Source organism: Sorex fumeus, unplaced genomic scaffold, assembly GCF_029834395.1.
Source record: "Sorex fumeus unplaced genomic scaffold, SorFum_2.1 ptg000047l, whole genome shotgun sequence".
NCBI classification, from domain to species: Eukaryota; Metazoa; Chordata; class Mammalia; order Eulipotyphla; family Soricidae; genus Sorex; species Sorex fumeus.
The window spans coordinates 12,991,059-12,998,426 of record NW_026606104.1 but is presented as its reverse complement, the minus strand read 5'-3'; the positions used below and the strand labels follow the sequence as shown (position 1 = coordinate 12,998,426).

At 36.2% G+C, this 7,368-nt stretch overlaps 1 non-coding gene across 1 annotated transcript; it reads right to left on the bottom strand.

Annotated features, from left to right (window-relative positions):
• Positions 1-7,011: 7,011 nt before the first annotated feature.
• On the bottom strand, positions 7,012-7,114 carry LOC130032174 (U6 spliceosomal RNA). The gene has a single exon (XR_008793738.1). It is a non-coding gene; the product is annotated as a U6 spliceosomal RNA (small nuclear RNA).
• Between the last annotated feature and the right edge of the window lie 254 nt (positions 7,115-7,368).

The window sequence follows — 7,368 nt, the reverse complement described above, 5'->3', positions numbered from 1 at the left end:
CAACGGCTTTTGGCAGAAATGCGTCCAGTCCCTGCAGTAGGTTATAGGTGCTGGGCCACCCCAGGTGGGAATAGGTTTCGTGCCTTGGCCTGTTCCTGCTGGCGGCCCAGTGGCCGCCATCCGCCAGAGGCCACTGGACAGTCAGGTTTGTGCCCGCAGTGACGAGACATGTGGGGCCTCACAGGATGGGGGTAGAGCTGGCCCTTTCCTCCCTGTCCCAACAAGACCCTGAGTCGCCACCCACAAACAACCTTTCTGGCTCCTGATCAAGCTGCTTAACGGCCATGATCCACGAGACTCAGGAACAAATCTTGGAACCCAGTAGGTTTTCACAGAAATTCCTCCAGATTTAATTGTTAAAATTTTGGAAATTCAAAATTGCACGGCCACTACTGCAGCCACATGACATCATATGTTATTCATAACCAGCAATAGAAAACAAATTGTCTACTGTTGCTTTTTCAGCAGACCTGAGTGTTGGGGTAAAAACCCAAATAATAATGGTGGGTCTGATGTCAAAATATTGAATGTAATCAAAGTAGAGAGAGATTAATGTGGAAATCATCTGCCCCTTAGGTAGGGGAAAGGTGTGAGATGGGGGTATACTGGTTTTTGGGGGGGTGGAGAATGGGCACTGGTGAAGGTGTGGGTGTTTCATTGTATGACCGAGACAAAAACCCGAAAGCTTTGTAACTGCTCTCATGGTGATTCAATAAATTAAATTATAAAAAATGAAAAAAAAAGTAAAGTGGAGTTCATGCCCAATTCAATCAGCTAATAAGTGGCTAAATAAAGAGCAGTACTCCTACATTTTAATAAAAAGAAAATTTATCACTATCTATAAAAGAAATATGCTACAATGCATGGTTGGCTAATGTACATAAAATATACTTGATCTACCGTACGCCAAGGTACCAGATAGGTACTGCTGGGAAAACTCACTAGCAGGATTTAGGACTCAGAATTAAGAATCCAAAGAACTTCCTCAGACTCTAGGATGGTAAGCATGACTTCCTTATCAAGTGTTGAATAACTGGGATTCTTTAGTCAACAAGCTGCTTAACAAAAAGTAAGGTGGGATCAGATCTTATGTGCCATAAAGGATCACCATAGCGAGCATCCTGAGCATGCATCTTGAGAGGAAATCCACAACACTTACTGAAATGAGGAGGTCTAGCCTATGTGTTCACCATATTACCTGTAATTTGGTCATTTCTGCCTGTATCATGCAAAGCCCCTATTCTCTAAAAAGATCACTCATAGTATCCCTGAGTAGAAGAAAGCTGGAAAATTGAACACTTAGTTCCAACTTGAATCTCCTTCTCAATTTTTTATTTTTTTCACTTATTTAAGGGTATTTTTTTTAAAAAAACTTCTTGATGTGGATCCTGGCTAGTTATGCACTCAGTTGAAACTTATAAACTATGACAGCAGAAGTGTTTTTAAGTTTTGTATCTTATTTAGTTCCCACCCTGACTCCAAAGTGAAAAATTCTAGGGTGAAATAAAATATTGCTGGAAGCACAACTGATCTATTATAGAGGAGGAACTTTCTATATGGACAGTCAAAAAATTGAAGAACTATTCCTGTTTCTCTGCCATGCCTCAAATATGTACCACTTTAGATGTATTCACATTAATCTTCTTTTTCCTACCTTATTCAGTGTAACTCCTTCCTTGGTTTTAGTTGCAAGGCCTAGAAAAGGACTAAAGTGGCACTGAAAATGGAAACATCACTTTAGTAAGCTCCAGTCTTAAAAGTCCCTGAGGTTTCTTTTCATTCTTTTTTTTCCACTCCAGGATGAAGTGTTCCAAAAGATCATAATCATCTATAGAACTCCTGAAAGGGATATCAACTTAGAAAGGCAAAAGTACTTTTCAAGGCCAATGTGTAATTCATCCTAATTCATAAATGAAAGATGAAACAGGCATTAGTGATAAGTCCTAACCAATACTTGACTGCTCAAAGTGACAGAATTTCAAATTCAACTCATGTATTAGGATCACAATAGTTGTCTGTGCAGGATTTAGGACATGGCAACTTCTCCATGATGAACTATATTACACCACTGTCAAAAAAACACTATCAAACACTGTCCTCCTGTTGTTCTTCGATTGCTTGAGCGGGCCCAATAACACCTCCATTTTGAGACTTGTTGTTACTGTGTTTGGCATACTGAATACGTCACGGGTAGCTTGCCAGGCTTTTCTGTGCAGGCAGGATACTCTCAGTAGCTTGCTGGGCTCTCCAAGAGGGGTGGAGGAATAGAACCATGCTCGGCTGGGCTGGCTGGGCACAAGGCAAACGCCCTACCACTGTGCTATTGCTCTAGCCCCAATTACTATGAAAGATTTCCATTCATTAGAAGTATATATTTACTTTTGACTTATACTTAGAAAACCAGTCACTAGATCTATCCAACAAAAGTAACTCCCGTTTTTCACTAGCTCATTGGACTCTTACCTACACAGAGTGAATTTGAATAGCTATTTCTGTAAGTCAAAAGTGAAAATTCCTAGAGAAGAAAGAGGTAGTATTCCTAAAATTAAGTTGAAAGTTGAGCTGGTATTCCTCTATTTTAATACTCTAGTACCTATCTACTTTCAGGCTTTAGTACTTGACACTTTCTTCAAACCCCAATCCCCATTGCTTCTATTTCTTTATTGTTGTTGTTGTTGTTTTTTTTTTGGGGGGGGGCGGGGGAGAGTAGAGGGAACATACCTAGCAATGCTCAGGGGTTACTCCTGGCTCTGCACTCAGGAATCACTCCTGGGGGTACTTGGAGGGTTATATGAGATGCCAGTGATACAACTGGGTTGGCCTCATGCAAGGCAAACAGCATACCCGGTGTACTATCTCCCAGACTCCTCAATTTCTATTTTTTAACTGGGAGTACCAAAAGAGATTTCTCTGATTACCAAAAGCACCAGAATGACTTTGTGCTTGTGAAGAAAAACATAAAATAAAATTATAATCTCCTCAATTTCTAAGGCACTGAAAGTGTTTTGAATTTGAGTAGATTTTTAGTTTCAGAAAGATCTATATTTTGCATGTATACCATAAATTATCAAAGCTTAAAACTCTCAGCATTTTATCACTTAAATCAAACATAGATTATATCAAACATTGGTTTCTGTTTATATCATTTTACATTCTCCATTTTGACATTTAATTTTTAAGTATTTCTAAAATATTTCCCTTATATTAAGCAACACATCACAACCTCTTTTTACTTTTTCCCTTAAACTATTAAATATAATTTTAAAAATTAATAAAAACCAAGTCTATTATATTACAATGTTCCCACCCCACTCTTATGTCCTATAGTTTATTAAATCCTTTGCCTATTTTGGGCTTTTATTTCCTTTCTTCTAAGAATACTTCCTTTAGTAATTCTTGAAGGATATGTTGTTAGTGATAAATTTCCTTTTATTTTTCTTATTTGAGAGTCCTGTCTCGTCTTCATTTCTGAGATACTTTGACTGGATATAAAATTTTGAGTTTATTGTTCTTTTTCCAAACATGAAAAAAATGCTGCACCACTTCCTTCTGACTTTCTAGGTTTTATGTAACAATTTCACAATAACATGAATTGAATTGATGGATAATTCAATTGATAAAGATATAATTTTTGGATGCATTCAGAGATCTTTCTTTTTATTTTAAGATTTAATTTTTATGTATCTTGATTATGGTTTTTTGGTTTTATCTCATTTAAAGCTTTCTCAAATCCTTCAATATATGTACTTAAGCATTTCATCAAATTTAGAAAATTTCAAACATTTAAAAAATATTTATCATCTGTCTCTTTGCTTCCTTTTCTTCCACCCTGTTTTCCCTCTTTTTAAAACTCTATTCTTGCTGCTGTTCATAGTGCAGATTTTATTGATTTGTCTTCACGTTAACTAATTCTATCTCATCTCTCCAAATGAAACTGTCATCAGTATTTTATTTTAATAGTTTTTAGTCCTATAATTTTCATTTAATTCTGACATAGTTTCACTTTCTCTTGCAAGATTTTCATTGTTTTCACGGATTTCAAAAGAATTCATTACTGTTGAAGAATTTTACAATGACTTCCTTGAAATTCATGACAGATAATTCCAACATCTTATTCTTATTGTTTATTATAAGTTTTCAGTTATGATTTTCTTGGTTCTTAAAATGAGATATTTTGTACATTGCAGCTGTAAATCTTATAGATTACATTAACAAAGTCAGGACATTATATTATATTTTTATTTTTTTGTAGAAAGTCCTGCATCAGAGTATAGTATGAGACCTAGGTGAGTATGTATGTTCAGATCCCTAATGAACCCTCATGATAGCCACCAGGAAAAAAGAAACATAAGAAACATATCATAGTACTTCATTACAGATAAGTGAAGTTGTTCAACTTTCAATTAAATGCCTATTATACTTTCCTGAGTGAAGTGGGACACTGACCCACAGCCATTTACTGTTTTTGGAAAAATCTCAGTTGATCCTCCTTTGTGCTTCACTGTTACCAATGAGGCCAGAATCTGATGGCTGTAATTCCACCTTTCTTGTTAAGTTCCACTGATTCCAAGTATATAGAGCCTCAGTTACCTAGTGGACACCAATAATATTAGTGAAGGTGGTAAGGACTAACTAGCCCATTTTCTCACCATCTCTCTAAGATTCAATGTTGCTGAGAATGGAGGTTCCATTTTTGTGGAACCCTGTTTTGTTGTTGTTGTTTTTATTGCTAGAGTGTGAACATTTGAAGACAGAGTTGCATTTGGTTAATTTTTATATTCCTAAAAATTCACATAGCATGAATTAATCATATCTAATGATTAAATCAAATTTTAACTATTAGGAATTAGATTTGCTCGAGCAGGCCCAGTAACGTCTCCATTGGAGACTTTGTTGTTACTGTGTTTGGCATATCGAATACATCACGGGGAGCTTGCCAGGCTCTGCTGTGCGGGAGAGATACTCTCGGTAGCTTGCCGGGCTCTCCGAGAGGGGCGGAATTAGATGAAATTTAAGAAATTAGAATTTCTGAGTTATTTTAGTCTAAAATTTAAAATAAAGAATATCTAAAAGCTAAACTTCATGTTTCAATGATATAGAAATGCAAAACAATTTCCACTTTACAGCAGGAAGAAAGTATCTAGATAATCTTTTCTATAATTCACTTAATGTTTTGAAGGAAGGGATTAGAATTATACTAAAATAAAATGATTTTCCAGAATCGAAAATTTATTTTGAATTTTTCAAACATCGTTGGAATAATGTCTATACTGCCTCTTTTGATAAGCAATTTGAGTTACTCAGAATTCATAATTATATATATTTCTTTACTTTTTCCCATTTAGATCAAGTACGAGGCTAGCAAGTTGCGGCTTTCTGGCTGTTTCAAAGTGACTTGCTTTTAATTTTAAAGAAGCATTATCTGGAGTCATTAAATTAACAGCACTCTCCAGTGCATCCACTCTGGCATCCATCTGCTTGAGATACTTGTCAGATGATCTTTTCCTGTATCTGCACTCTTCATCTGGCATCAAAAGCTATCAAACCTGGCTCTGAGGTAGTCTACCTTCTGTTACAAACTACAAAATGGGCTATTATCTTTCAATTATAACAACTATATAGTGACTATTATTCCAACACATCATTAAAGATGAGGGATTTTTTAAACACTTTATACCTAGAAGTTGGTGAGTGGGGAATACTTTGGGGATCAGAAGATGCAGGAAACTGCTTCTAAATGAGACTTAGAAGATTGCCCTCACTGTCCTTTTGCCAGAATCTGAACCATGGATCATTTCATCCATTCCAATATACCAGATAATGTCTTACAACTTGAAAGACCTCTTTCTTTTCCATTCCCATGAAAATAATAAACGTTGAAGTGATCCCTGAGTATAGAGCCAGAATAAATCCCTGAGCACAGTCAGGTGTGACCCAACCCCACCACAAAAAAGAAAATAATAAATGTTAAAATATGGTGAAATTATAATAATATTTTTTAGTTTTATTAGAATTCAATCAAGATTTTGCTAAACAGGAATTTAAGATATAGGTCACAATTACAGAGAGATATTGTGACTAAATGGGGTGCAGTACATAAAATTGCATTGCTTTTTAAACATAATTATTTTTCCAAATGTTTGAGGATTTCACTTCATTTCTACTCATTTACCTTGTAATCACTGTTCTACATATCAATATAATTCACAACTTCACCCTTATCTTCCCCAAATCACAATTATATGTCTCATGTCAAACAGACTGAACTATATTCTGAAAATACAATATTTTCCAAGTTCAATTTTCTGTCCATATCTCCTATCATGCTGGTCTGTACTCTTCCTTTCTGAATTTCAGTTTCTTTATAAACATTCCTTCAATGTTTATATTCTTTATAAACATTCCTTCAATGTTTATATCTCTTTCTTCAGTTGGCCTTCTTTTGAAACTCTAATACTAGTTATTTTCTATCTTATTTTTCCCAATACTTAGATGAATACATACATACATTCATAAATAATACATTCACCACTTCTCTTATTATTTTTCTAAGCCAGTAATTCTTTTCAAAGTTTATTATTCACAAGACCCACCTGAAGTTTTGTTTAAAGGACATATTTACATTAGTTCCTCTAAAAAAACACTGATTTAGTAAGTGCAATGGGCAGAATCCTAAAGATTGGCCCCTAAGATCTCTGTTTATTTCATCAAACACTAATGGAGATATAGCCATGAAAGTAATTTGCAAATGTAATTAAAGTATCAAGTCACTGCTACTCAAAACATAGAGGTTATCTTGCTTCATCTTCTCTAATGAAACAAATCCTTCGAAGCAAAGTCAGAGAGATTCCATAAGAAAGACGTTACATGCCATTGTTGCTCTGTTGATGGAAAAACACATGTGGGACAGAACATAGGTGACCCCAGGAAGAGAGATCACCTCCAGAGAGAGGTGAATTTTGAACAACAACCTAATGGAACTTAGAAATAGATTTTCAACCCCCAGATGCTTTCAATTTGGAATGCTTCATGAATTTGCGTGTCATCCTTGTGCAGGGGCCATGCTAATCTTCTCTGTATCGTTCCAATTTTAGTATATGTGCTGCCGAAGCGAGAGGAGGCTGGAGCAATAGCGTTTGCCTTGCACGCAGCCAATATGGCTGACCCAAGTTCGATTCCTCCGCCCCTCTCGGAGAGCCCGGCAAGCTACCGAGAGTATCTCGCCTGAACGGCAGAGCCTGGCAAGCTCCCCGTGACGTATTCGATATGCCAAACACAGTAACAACAAAGTCTCCGATGGAGACGTTACTGGGCCCCCTCGAGCAAATCGATGATCAATGGGAGGGCCTTTACTTTTACTTTACCTTT